This window comes from Lepeophtheirus salmonis, chromosome 9 (genome assembly GCF_016086655.4).
Source record: "Lepeophtheirus salmonis chromosome 9, UVic_Lsal_1.4, whole genome shotgun sequence".
Classification (NCBI taxonomy): domain Eukaryota; kingdom Metazoa; phylum Arthropoda; class Copepoda; order Siphonostomatoida; family Caligidae; genus Lepeophtheirus; species Lepeophtheirus salmonis.
The window spans coordinates 24,528,262-24,542,812 of NC_052139.2; the positions used below are offsets into that span (position 1 = coordinate 24,528,262).

General features: G+C 34.1%; 1 long non-coding RNA gene and 1 pseudogene across 1 annotated transcript; both read left to right on the forward strand.

Moving 5' to 3' along the window:
- Positions 1–483: 483 nt before the first annotated feature.
- On the forward strand, positions 484–5,004 carry LOC121124860 (lactosylceramide 4-alpha-galactosyltransferase-like; annotated as a pseudogene).
- Positions 5,005–5,552: 548 nt separating this feature from the next.
- On the forward strand, positions 5,553–9,538 carry LOC139906383 (uncharacterized). Its single transcript, XR_011781871.1, has 3 exons — positions 5,553–6,567; positions 6,628–7,216; positions 7,274–9,538. It is a non-coding gene; the product is annotated as an uncharacterized lncRNA (long non-coding RNA).
- The last annotated feature ends 5,013 nt before the right edge of the window (positions 9,539–14,551 follow it).

The window sequence follows — 14,551 nt, forward strand, 5'->3', positions numbered from 1 at the left end:
GATACTCGTAAATACTGAGCTATCCACTGGATAAAATAGAGGGTGCTTAGAACAGAAAGGTTTCTTTAAGGCCATAAATACAAATAACATCCTATTTAGAACGAATGACTGTAAAGAAAATATTTGAGGCCCCTCTATATATTTCCTGAACATGCATGTACTCTCTATTTATATAAAGGGTCGTACAAGTAAATCTGGACTATTTTTAACTCCATTCTGAGCAATAAGGAAAGTATAACAATTTAACTCGGTTATTCCAATTTTAAAGTGAGAAGTTAAGTTAGTTGCACAACTTTTAATTCAAAACAAGTATTTATGATATATCACACATCAAAAAGATGTTCAGTATCCAAAGTACACAGTCTACGAGATCTTCAACCGCTGGTAGGAGGAACAGCAAGGGAGATGGAAGCGGATAAATCCACAAAAAAAACCTTCCTAGATGGAGTATTAAGGCAACTGGAGTGGCCTCTATGGATAGTTATGAGTGTTAATGAGGGTAAGGATAGTATGTTAGAAGAGTTTTCATCCGAGTCTCTAATGGTTGAGCATTTACGCGACCAGTCTGCAAGGTCCCATCGGGTATGACTTCCGAATGAGTATTGATTTAATCAATTGATAATTGATATGCATATTATAATTAAGCCATTCTTAGGGAGATTGTTAGCTATTACTATGATATTCTCTTCTGTGTACCCCCACATACATATTTGTATATTTTCGGTATATTTGTTTTTTTTTGGTATCGTCTTATTATAAAAAATAGAGTCATCGTATTCTTGTATTAGAAGAAATAAAGACACGTTGTTGTCACTTAAAATTAAATATATAAGTGTTTAATTACTTTGTCCCGTATTGTTGAGCCGATTTTATATGGAAGCAACATTGACATTGCTCCCAATGATCCAAGGGTAACGATGCTGACCGGAAACTTGATTTGAAAGACGCAGGGACATTAGATCTGTTGGTGGCTGACCATCTGTCGTCCTGGATGTTGTGAGATCAGTTGACAGTACATTGCTTCTCATCTGAATAAAAGTTGATTCGGTTACCATGGGACTTCAAATTATTCAGCAATTTGCTTTACGTGGTTAGGCCAAGTGACTGTCATAGGATATGTCTATGCCCGTATGACTTCATTCTCAGTACAATAAATAAGGGGATGGAGACTGTTGCATGGCTTACTTGGCACTTTTTGGAAATAAAATTAATCGGAGTCCCTGGAGATGCCTTCACAGACCGGTAAACCTACAAGGAATCTGGGATTTCCTTTTTTTATTACTCCAGGATTTGTGGGCTTAAATATGTATATCTACTGGTACAGGGTCGATATAGTCTCATATTCTATCTATAGGCGGGCCATGCTACTCGTGCATAAAATCGGCATCTGACAAAAATTTACATAAATAGAAAAACGGAATAAGATACAAACATAAAACTTACACAGATAATTACTATAATATTAGGAAGACGTTTTACTCAAAATAATCCCCCTGGGCCTCCACACACTACTCCAATCTTGTCTGGAAACGGGCACACACACGTTTCAGGGACTCCACGTCACTTTGAGCAAAGGCACGTCTGATGGCACGTTTCAGCGAGTCTAGTATGCTCTGCAGCATGGCATTTGCATCAACTTCAACCGCAGAACAGAGATAATAACACAGGGGATTGAGGTCAGGTGACGAGGGTTACCACATTTCACGTGACCAGAAACTTGGCAAATTCGCGTGGCACCAGTCTTGGGTCTTTTTGGACGTGTGAGCCAGTTATCTGTCCTGCTGGAACGTGTATGCCACTCCCCCTGCCACGTGAATGCCACTCCCCCTGCCACGTTATCCATCCTCGGCTTTACTTCAGTGTGCAGCACGTTGATATATGGTCTGAATTGACTTTCATACCCTTTGCAAAGAAATAGGGAGGCATAACGTGGCCTTGATTTGATATCATTATAAGGATTATAACTTACGCTGGTTACTTTGTTTGAGAGACTAAGAGAATTTGTTCCGATTCGGGCATAGCCATCCATTATTGCGACAATGAACCTTCTGGTCTTGGCAAAAGTTTTTTTCATCACTGAAAAAAATTAACTTCTTGGTGTCCTTTCTGTTTTCGTTTCGTCTTTTCAGAAAGTTCAACAATTTACGGCCTCGAAACGCACGGGACTTCTTATTTGCATTTGACAAAATTTGCACTTTTCGACGGGCGTAAGACTTCAAACACAGCTCATCTGATGCAATTTTGGCACTATTGTTCGGCCAAGATCTGTTTCCTGCGCAATTTAACGCATCCATTTCCCAGGATTTTTGTCGAATTTGCGCTTAATTTTCGTTATTTTGGATGTTGGAACAGTATCAAAGCGCCTCTTTGATCGCCTCGGTGTATATCATACTCGTTTGGGTCTCCAGCATTATCAACAAAAGCAAAAAAACTCACTTCCCCTTAGAAACTTTTTTTTTTAGTATTGCACTTTTAACTTATTTTGGCATTTTCATATCCAACGCGGAGGAGTATCACAATAGGTCCACGAACTTGTTTACTTCCTGCGAGACATGCTGCTGTAAAGTAAAAAAGTCAGCTTTTGCCTTGTAGAACACTAGTCAGTTGTTCAAAAGAGATACAAAGAGAGCGTCTACGACCAGCTGATAAACTACCTGGTTAGTTCAAAAGTCGTCCACGATTAGCGCAGCCACCCTGTACTTGAAAGGCCGAAATGGGTATCAAAGAATTGCCAATCAACCTTAGAGATATCTGATGACAATGATGGCTTTTTGCGGATGTCTCCCTTTTGTCAACACCAATAATTGCAAGTCTCTTTTCGATACCTTGGAATTTTAATGTTCTTACTAAATTAGAAGATATAAAACTTATGAGTGAACTTTTGTTAAACATGACTTGTGCAGAAGCAAAATATGCCATATTTAAATAAATTTTAAATAAATAACGTACTCATTGATGAAGAGATCACCAGATTTCTCCCCCCCCCCCCTCAATCTCCTTACTATCTCCACTAGTTTTATAATGTATGTACTGTGATAGTTGTATTTATATATTTATACGCTGACGGGCTAGATACTGGAGGGCCGTATGACCTTTGTAATAAAGTTTTACACATAGTTAGTCTCCTTCACACCTTTCCCTCGTTAAGCTCACCACATTTAATATGCTCTTTTAAAGATGTATTCTTAAATGAACTACATTTCCAAAGCTGATGAGACCCGCCCGAACCTAAAAAACAAACTGTATCATTTACACTAACTTGTAATACGTTCCTTTTCGACGAATGTTCAAGCTTGACTCCAGTCTCACCCACTCTGACTGCAATCTCCAAATGTTCATTAATTTTATTTATGGTAGAACAAGAACAATCATTGGAGCTCACAAAATGCTCCCACCCTTCTCTCAATATCCTTGGAAGTCTATTTTAAATAATTGGGAATGAGTACGTTATTTATTTCGAAAGACCTTTTACAGATGATAAAATGTCATAAAACTGACTAAGATCTCTTTAGTTATTCTTTCAAGGAAGTAAATCAATGAATTCTTGAACGTGCACGTTGATAACCGATCTGCTCTTACGTTCCCTTGCATGTTTCAACTCTGCTTCTTGTTCATATGTATGTGGGGGTACACAAAAGAGAAGATCATAATCATAATTAACAGTCAGTGTTATTCCCACCATCTTCATTGAGCCGAAGGACAGGGTGGGTGCCGACAGGTACTCTGAACTCCTGTTCTACAAAATGATACCTTGAATAAAAGCTAAGGCAAATGGTGTGGAGTTCCTGTTTCAACAAGACTTGGCCCCCTCTCAGAAGGTCTGGTAGACCCAAAACTTGTTTAAAGTATAGAAGGTGTCGTTTTGACAGCTGTTCCCTAACTTTTTACTTTTTTTTTTTTTTTTTGGGGGGGTTAAAAATCAGGTGAAATCCTAAGTTCTGGAAGTTATTGCAAAAGGATAATGGCTGTAATTATCTCTATTTTATTGTTAGTCAATTGGTACATATTCTTCAGTACTACCCTAAGTTTAGTTAAGATAATTCATTTATTTATTATTACTAATGAAATAAATTTAATTTGTACAGTTACATCTGAAATCCATTTTTAAGGTTTTAAACAAAGAACTCTCATTCCTTAATGATTCTCAAATACCCTTGTTTGTTAAAAAAATCAACAATCCCACCATGTTTTATGAAGTAAATATTCCAAAAGACACGAGTTTTTTCTTTTTGGAAATATCTAGAAGAGCCTACTTAACATTAAAAGAATGATGTGCCCTTGAGATTGCAGCTAAGTTACATCCGAAACGAAATATCTTTTGCTTAATGACTAAGTAAACTTACGAAAGAAGTGCACCTGTTCTTGAGATCATGGAAAAATATTATAACATTCAACTCCTTAGCATTGATTTAACCTACGTTTTTAAAGAACGGTCATAGAGAGTCTTTGACTGAAAGACAAAATTCAAAATATCGTTTACTTTAACGCCCTCATATTTTAAGATATTGGTTTGTATATAATTATGGTGGCACTTATTAGGGCAAGGATATTATTGTTCTCAAGGAATTGCTTCTCAGCTATAATTATGCTGGAGTTGAGAACATGGAATCATTATTAGTTGGCAAGACAAATCATTTTAAGTAATAAGCTATTTATTTTTTTAATTCAGCGAATGGTGTCTTGCATTTCACTCATCATCACAAACTCCTAAAAATTATTGTAGCTGATATTTCCCAGAATAATGATGGAAGCGCATGGGCCAAAAATGGACTTCTAATGGTTACATCCACTCTCATCAAACTTTGTAAAGCCAAACCCATGAAACCAATCAATGATGCCAAATGCCATAATATTCAACTCCTTCCTTCAGATACATTTTATTCCATTTATTGTCCATCCTGGCAATTGTATTTTCATACGGGCTCTAGGGAAATTGTAAAAAAGAGACTTAATAATAGTTTAATAGCCCACTATTGGGGAAAATTGTTATCAAATCAAAAATAAAGTCAGGAATGCCCATTCATGACTTGGCTCTGGAAAAATGCTTCCTTATTGCCAAGTACTTTAAATAAATGTTGTTAATCTAATTAGTTATTTTTTTCAATAGAAGATTGTATAATATTTTATCGAAAGATATTAAGAAAGACATAAAAGAATTAAATACATAGATCATTTTGCATATTGCATTAACATATTACCTTATGGAAAATTCGTTTTAATATACAAGCTAATTTCTGAAAAATAAGCTACCCGAATTGAAGTATCTATATAGTCTCATACTGTGTTAATTTATAACATGAAGCTCAAACTATAATTAAAATTAAATGAAAGTTAAGTTAATATTTGTAAACAGAAAGGCTAAAATAAAATTATTGAATAATTATGAATTAAAAAAAAATGATTAGTACTATACCAGTAAATATATGTAGTTTATTTTTATAAAGAAGTGGATATTTCTGTAGAATAAAACACTTACAAACTTTTCTACTGATAAACTAGAAATAACTGAGCAAAAAAAAAAAAAAAAAAAAAAAAAAAAAAAAAAAAAAATATGGCGCATATTCAAAAGAGAATAGGGAAAAAATTACATTGACTATATTTACTGATAATGCATTAGCGTTTAAAGCTTCAGTGTTCCTAAAGATTAATACTACTTAAATTAGGAGAGGAAGGAGAAAGGCTTTGAACACAATCACTAAACATTTTCATTAAAGGCATGCTACTAACACCAACTACAGGAGCTCCTTTCTTCACCCGTACGTGTCATCTTACCCCTAAGAAGGAAGACATTTTTAGAATGGAAATATCGAAGTTACTCTCGGAAAGAAACATCTGGAGATCAAAGTCCAATTGGTCGTCACCTATACATCTTGTTGAGAAGAAGGGTAGCTCCTGGCGTATAGTAGGGAACTACAGACAATTGAATATTCCCGAGCAATGCCTCATATCCACAATTTCTTAAGGGATATTGGAGGAAAATGTTTTTCTCTAAATTAGATCTCAGACGGGCCTATTATCAATCAAGTACCAATGTCCAATGATGATGCTAAGAAAAAAGCAATTACTACAAGCACTGGGCTTTGTGAATTTGTCAGAATACCCTTTGGTCTACGTAATGTGTCAAATACGTTTAAAATACTAATTGATTCCCTTTTTAGACAAATAAGTTTTGTTTTCGCCTATATCGAGGATATTATGATAGTTTCGACCACAAAGAAGGAACACCATCATCATGTAAAGGAAGTCCTTCAGATGCTCAAAGATAAATGACCTGGCTTATAGTTTCTAAAAGAGTAAATTTTGTAACTGGAGTACTTGAATTCCTGGGCCATGATATTAGCGGAAAGGGACACCGCCCAGTGAAATCAAAGTTAAAGCAATTGCAAATGCTCAATCCTCCCGAAAAAAGCAAATACTTTCATAAGCTCATCGGAATGGTAAAACAACTCTTTGACCTCCACCACGAGAAAAAAATATGAAAACTATCGTCATAGTGCCTATTCTCATACTTTTTGTCTCCTTCATCACTCTATGGAGTTCAGAAGAGGATCAATCATCCCTAACATTGTAAGAGAATCGAAAAAAATTGGGAAATCTTGTTCGAGCTCTCCTTTGATTTCTTTGTAGGCCCAAATAACGTCAACCCGCGCAATAGAAGGAGTCTCAAGAGTTTTTCCAGGAAATTTCACCACAAATGCATCGTTTAGGGCAAGAAACGGAATCTTACATGCTGAGGTGAGAAAAGAGTTGAATGAAGAATTGGAGTAAAAAAAGGAGATCACGTCAGGGTCATCAGTTTGGCTGTGCCAATAAGAGGTCTTACTCACTTAGACTCATACAACGTACTGACTTTTTTCTAGTAAAATCTATTAACATTATTATTCAACGCTAATGTCCTTAGGGGAGAACTGGTTATACTTACCCGTGTAGCTAATTGCTCTATATATATCCATTTTAATTATGGCTGGGACGGTACACTTAACCCACGGTTTGGTACTAACCGCAGTAAACTATAAAAGTAGAAGTGTTTTAAATACAATTAACGTAGTTTTCTGTAAATATTAAAAAGAAAAAACTGTAATACGTGTCTCTATCTTCATGTCTTTGTCAGCTCCTGGAGACATCAAGAAAATCCAGTCCCTATCCTTCTATGTTTCTTCGTAGCCTTACTTAACCCTTTCCTCGAACATGCCATCTCCCGGCAAACCACGAAGAGGTGAGAGGACGTTTCCACTTTATCTTTACAGAAACCACACTTTCTTTCTTCTTCCAGGGTGTGTTTGGAATTCGTAGAGAGAGAGTCTCTCGTTAATGGGTATCGAAATAGCTTATGGTACGAGTTTGTGTAGGAGTTATTTAAAATACGTTCCGCATTATTCAGAATGGAGTCGTCAAGAGCGCCATGACTATTAAGTAGCGGGGTCCTCATCAATTCTATGGGGGTGTTATGCCTTAAACTCCTAGCTATTACAATTTTAACTGATCTCCTAGGAATATTTCCAAAGGCCAATGATGTTTTGGTTATTCAGAGCCTAGGATGCTATAACTTTAATAGCCCGGTCCTGAAAAAACACATCACGCTTGAATGTGGCCCACGATGTGAAATGAGTTTGATACTCCTGGTTTATATAATAGTATTATTTATGAATTTACAATTTTTTTTTTGCAAAAAGATGATTTTGTCTACATTTTCCCGGTAATCAACAAAACCAATCAGTAGTGACAATATCGCCAACTGTCAAAAAATATTCCTTGATACAGATGTACCTATAGCTCTGTGGAATTGTGAAGCTAACTTGGAAACATTGGGAAATTTATTTAAATTATCCATGTACCATACCACTACGTTTTCGTTAACTGGGATACATTTTATCTTATTTTATTTTATAACTGGGTTTATGTTATGTATAATAAACAGGGTCCGGTTTTACAATTAAGAATTTTCGAGACGAGGACATAAACCTTTTTATTTCTTAAATTAGTAGAGATATTTACAAATCCATTGAAATACAAACGTAGGGAACATCCATGAACCTAATCATTCAATCCAAAGACCCTCAGCCTCAACCACGGCCTCCAACCTAGCGCAGAACCTGCTTCACGCCTTTATCAGGCGATCTTTATTCATATTGTTCACAGCCTCAATAATAGGGGCTCTCAGGGAAGCTAGAATGTTATGCCGATTGATATTTTTGATAACAGTCTCAATTTGACCTCCTGAGTGTACTTGGCCCTTCTTACTAATGTTGTGATGCCATGGTGGAAGAACCCACATACCCTCAAAATACAAGGATCATGTGAATTCAATTACTTCTGTAAAGAGGAGAATCTTCTACATTTAAAGTAACACTTAACTGATAATTTGACGAATATTTTTGAGGAGATCAGCTGTGACAAGGGAGGAGGGGAAGAAGAAAATAAACAAGGATATTTGCTAGTATTACTCTGATGTCGATCCCCAATTCTAACCTGAGTCCAATAAGGACTTATAATTACAGCTACACAACAAATCTTCAAGATTACGATTAGTCTTTTATGTGCATACACGAATATTCAATAAGGTTTTGAATATATTTTAATTTATTGAGGAAAGGAAGCTCACTACTCAGGAATTAAATAATGATGACAACTCATAAGGAAAAAAAAATTCATTCTTCAGATTACCAATTCAAATTTTTTTCAAATTTTTAAACCTCCAATAATCAAAGTTACTCCATAAATAGTGTTTCATTGAAATATGGGAAACCCTAAATAAGTTAATTCATCAAATATATGGTTACATTTGCTAGGCTTCAGACGACCTCCGGTATTCGATATTCGACTAAACTCTTCATCTAAAATTCGAAAATGTTCCTCCTCACTGCCAGCAAGATAGCAGGAACCGAGGCAAGATAATAAGATAAGACATTATATCCATAAAGTCCTAACTGTGTTTTAAAACCAAAAACTCCTTTGATTTTTCTTCCAACTTTTACTGCAGTAACATCTTGTAAAATCCAATTTGCAGAAGAACTGGATCTGATCAAGGTCTTCAAACAATTTATTTGGATAAAGGAGTGGGTGAAACATCTTGTTCACCACTGGAGAGTTAGTTTGGGTAAAGTTAGCACATACGTGAACCCTTCCATCCGGTTTGAGGTCAGAAACAATTGGATATGCCCATTCTGAAAAATTAACCTTTGAAAAGGCCTCGCCCTCCTTTAATGCTCCAACCTGGGAAGCATCCTTCTCACCAATGGCCAAGGGCACTGAACAGGCTCTAATATACTGGAGGTTAGCATTATCTTGAAGTTGTATCACTGCTAGAGTGTGCCTCATTTAACTTCTGTTCAAATCATCGAATATGACACTGCATTTCTTTTCCAGGACATCCACTCGGGATTCAATAAAATCAACCTCATTGCATGAATTCGGTAAATAGAGCAACATAACCAAACTGAAATCCAAGTAATTCCAAAAACCTAGAATTAGCTGGATTGCTCGATATTGTCGGCTGAATGATAGATTTTTAAGATGCCAGGGTCTAGGAACAATAAAATATTTTCATAAAAGAGAATACTCTTTTATGAGCAATTCGTAAATAAAAAATAAGTAAATATAAATTTTAAAAAACGTAGTGGGTTGATTGTGGCCTCATTGTACCCATGCATTGATTGACTCTTATTATGTAACTTGTTGCATACATACAGTGTGTCATAGGATGCAAATTGTTTATCATGGTTTTGATGAATAATCTCTTTTACATTCTTCTTTGATAATTATATTGCGTTTTATTATCTTTTCTTTGTCCTTTGTAGTTCTCGATAGTACAATAATAGAAAGGGGTCTTCCTATGTTATTTCCGATGTTTCACGAAACTTCCCAGCAGCTATCAAATCAGTCAATACTTCATTTTTCTTTAATTAAATTAGCAACTAATTTTTTTACAAATAAAAAACAATAAACTTGAATTGACTTTTTGAAAAAATATTCTTATTATAATACCTAAATATGGTTCCTTCCTATTCAAAAAAAGGATAATAGCTATACAGACGTGAAGCATATATCACAAAAAATGAATTAAAATTGGAAATTGAATTGGAAAAATATAACAAAATAAATACAAAACTACAAAAAAGGCATTCTCGACGTATGTCTTTGTCAAATTTAGTTCCAACTTCCAAGGTACCACATAATTTACGATAAGTAACCCATTCTTCTGCCCCCGTCAGCAGTTTACTATTAAAGGCTCCGATAACTTCCTGTATGTTTCTTTTGATTTATCTTCGTTTCCGATATTCAATAAAAGGGTATAGTGGAGCACACTTTCTCAACAATGATACTGAAATCATAGCGAACCTGAATCTGAATAGCACAATGTGTCTTTGAACTGGGATTGAACATTTTCTGGGGAAATATAGATTTATAGTGTATACAAGCTATTTTGTACACAAAAGATGGGTATATAGCAGCGTCAGCAACAATGCACATATCATGGGGTTCTAACTTCCATTGGATATAAAGATTCCTTCACCACCATCTCCCATTCCATATATAGTTCATATTACTTGATGATTTCTTTTGAGCCTTTGCAGAATCCCTCTGGTCTTGGAAAGTAAGTGGAGAGTGTCTTTAAAATTTTGGGCACTCCTGTGCAGGGATTACTTTTATAATTTTGGTCTTGTTTAATAAGAAGCTTCTTTAGATGAACGCTCCATAAATTCCCCCTTTTCCAAAGTTGACCCATCCAATAGAGTTTTAATGACTTCCATAGAGCTGAAAAATCGATAACTGATGGACCACAAAATTTATTGGCGTTATAACTTGTAGAGTACTAGAAAGTATTCTATACTATAGGTCTATTTCTATTTTTTTTTTTGATAAGGACAGTAAATAGTTTTTAGAATACTAAAGCCCTTCCTTACAGGGTAATTTATTCCCCTTCTCTCTGGGTATTCAAGAAAACGATGTCATGTCGGAATATGATTGAATTTTCTAAGATCTGAAGTACTCAGTAAATATAATTGAAGAAGTTTAGTAATGCTGGTAATGGGACAGGTGTTTAGAGCTCATTTGTTTTGGCTGCAATACTTACTCCACTTGTCCGGACTTTGATACTAGAGAGAGAACAAAAGAAAATTCTTGATGGCCATGAAACTTCCTGAGCTTTAGACAATGCACTAAGGAGTCCCGGTTTAGGATTCATTGTGCTAAATCATGGGTTCTTTCACGTCGAAATATTGATCTGAATCGTAGTTAAAGGTTTTTGATCCATTGTTTTGCAAATACCGTTTAGAAATTCATAAAATCATTTCTTTTTTGTTATATTATTTAATGAACCGTTTTTCACCTCATAAAATTATTTTGAGGTAAAAAAAAAAACAAACTTACACAGATATATTTTGTATCAACAACATGAAAACTTTATAATTTCACATCTGTATATAATAGAATATTCAATTGTTAAGTTTATATTTTAACAATGGCATTTTATTTGAACAAAATTGAAATTTCAAATCACCTAGCATCAAAGATTGAGTTTTGAGCTTTCAAAACGAATTTAATTATTGTGTTTGGGTTGCTAGTTCTTTAATTACTTAACTGATGGATTTATATAATACAAAATTAAACTATGAAACTACGTTTTTTGTACAATATATTATAGTTTTGTTATTAAAAAATATGAATAACCATGGCTGTTTTATAACATCACTGAATAACTGGGGACTTGGTTCTGTTGATACAAAAGTTTTTAGAAGAAACTAAACCTTAGTTGGCTCACAAGATTCATGGAAAGTAAAGACTTTTGGGAGAACAATATAACTAGACATGGGTTCTTGGACAGAATATTATCTGGACCGAATGAAGTTTTTAAAGTAATTAAGACTCCGGTTATTATTTGTATAAAATGGAGGTTTCTGTGGAAAGTTCAATTTTTGGTACTTTCATTGCCTTAGGTCCTGATGAACTGCTCAACTATAACCGTGTTCTTAGAACTGTTGTTCATTATTTTAAATAACATAATCTAACATCAACAGGTAAGCTGAAAATATTCAAAGCAAACATAACTGATGGGACTCTTCATGTCAAGATCACCTTCTCGACTCGTTCTGCGAAATTCTCACAACATGGGCCCAATCCTCTTTTTGTAAGGATGGGTTCAGTAAAAAGAAAAAAATCCTAATTTAATTAAGACTCTGGGTTATTATTTGTATAAAATGGAGGTTTCTGTGGAACGTTCAATTTTTAAAATCACATAATTATACTATCTTCGTGAGTCGATCCTAGGATTTAATAATAAAGAAACTGTTTGGGCCACTAATCTTCAACGAAATACCTAATTTAGAATTTTTTATTGAAGGAACTATTCCTCTTTATATCATTTGAGGTTCGTAGTTGATATAAAAGAGTGAGAAGCTCTTTTGACTGTTGTATATTTCAACTCACAACTTGAAATAGAAATTATAATATCAAAGTTTTGACTATTTTCTTTCCACTTTTCCTTATGTCTTTCAATATTTTTTATATTTCCAAAGAATCCCTTCACTTCAACTTCTGCTCTAGCTTTTGGTTTCGAATTTGTCGGCTCCGGGTCCAGCGGCTCAAAAACCGGAACTGCAACCCCGCTATGGGTACAACTTTGGAAATTGTTTACTGTATTAGTAAAAGTATATTATATGTTATTTTGATAGTTTATAATTTTCCTTCATGCATCTTAAAATGAATAAAGATTTACAATATAATGCGCTTATTACATATATTTCCAAACACATTTTTGAATTGATTTTATTCAAAGACACTTCTCATTGTACCTACAAGTCAAATATTCGGTTTTTTTAAAGAAAGTATAATTTATAATAAAAAAATGTATGTAGAAAGAGTTAATATTATTTTACTTCAAAATGTATTCATATTTTATAATGATATAATATCTTTTAAAGGGTATGTAAATTGCTATGTATCCTTTAATCCCTGATACTTTATAAAAATATATATTGAGTTCATAAGATTCTTCTAGGTTTTTGACATGGCGTTTTTGTGATTATGGGATCAAAGTTTTGAATTAGTTTAAAGTAGAAAATCACATTAAAAACCGAATTTACGAGAAGAATTTGGAACTGTATACAAGTCGCTAAATGATTGAGATTCTGACATTTCCAATTTTACTGTATATGGAATCAAGAATTAGAAGAAACAACGGACTCGACGGCGATCCAACTGACTGCAGTGGTCATTTTTCCTTAATATTGTAATTTTTTATGTACTTATAATGCCATTAAGTTGGAAGGTGTACAATGTGTTGCATAAGTAACGTTTTTTTTGTTTTTTTTTGTGGTCTGTTTTTTTATTATCTATTAGATTTTGACTACTATTAATTATTAAATCAATTATTAATTGCTCATTTAACAATGTTAGAAGTAAAATAAAAATAAAATGAATTATCAAAAATATTGAAAGAATCGGCACAAATACTAATAAAACGTTAAAAGTGATAATAAAAATTTCTAGCATTTCAGCTATCTAAGAGACGATCATTTTTCTAAAAATATTCACAATATGTTTTAAATTTTTCAGGGGATGTTCTGATTGAGAGGGTATGAATCTTATTTCTATGTGAGAGGCCTTTGTCCCATAACTTTCCATATACTCTTGGTATTTTGATATTAGAAGCAACGTGTATTGCTGTGACAACCATTAAAATACCTCTTAAATTTTCTACTTGGATTGGCTATCTCAAAGCAAGTTTTTTTTTTGTAATATATGCCTTGGAATTTAAAAGTGCATAGTGCAGTGCCCTAGTTTTTGGAAGCGAATTCCCTCTCACGGATAATACAAAAAGAATAATGACCGATAGATAACTTGACTTTGTATATATGAGACCCTTCATATTTAGAGATACAAATAGTCTAAATATTTCCAAACGGGGGCACACAGCGAATGCGTGGAGGATCGAGTTATACATTTTCCCATAGTCTTTACACGGTTCATAGAAGGAGATATATCCTGTCGATATCTGTAACTGAGCCGTAAATTCACGACCGTCCAAGATTCCACATTTGGATCTTAGTAAGTAATTATTTTGTCTGTGAAATCGGAAGTAACGTTTTTGTCTCCGATTTCACCGACAAAATAGTGAAGGTTTTTATTACCAATGGAGTAATACCAATATTGCATTGATGAAGCCAAACAACTTGGACAATATTTTCCAATTATGTTGCATATCAGTTTATACGCTTAGAGTCTGAACGAATATATACGCTCTGTCCTGATTAATTCTAAAATAAAAACACAATCATCTTTGAAGTAGTGAATATATTTTTTTTAGAATTCCGTTGGTATAAAACAGTTCACTATTACATCAAAGACATCAATTCAGTCAAAGAGTATATTAATGTTATAGATGAAAATAAAGATGTAATCTAAAAAGAAAAATATATTTTGAAACGCGATCCACTTTTGTCAAAAATAATGTTTATTCAACAAAATTTGGATCCAATCCAGGTAACTATTAAAGCATTGCAAGAGAGATTGTCCCTACTCCCAAGTTTATTTATCGTTGAAAATCTATGCC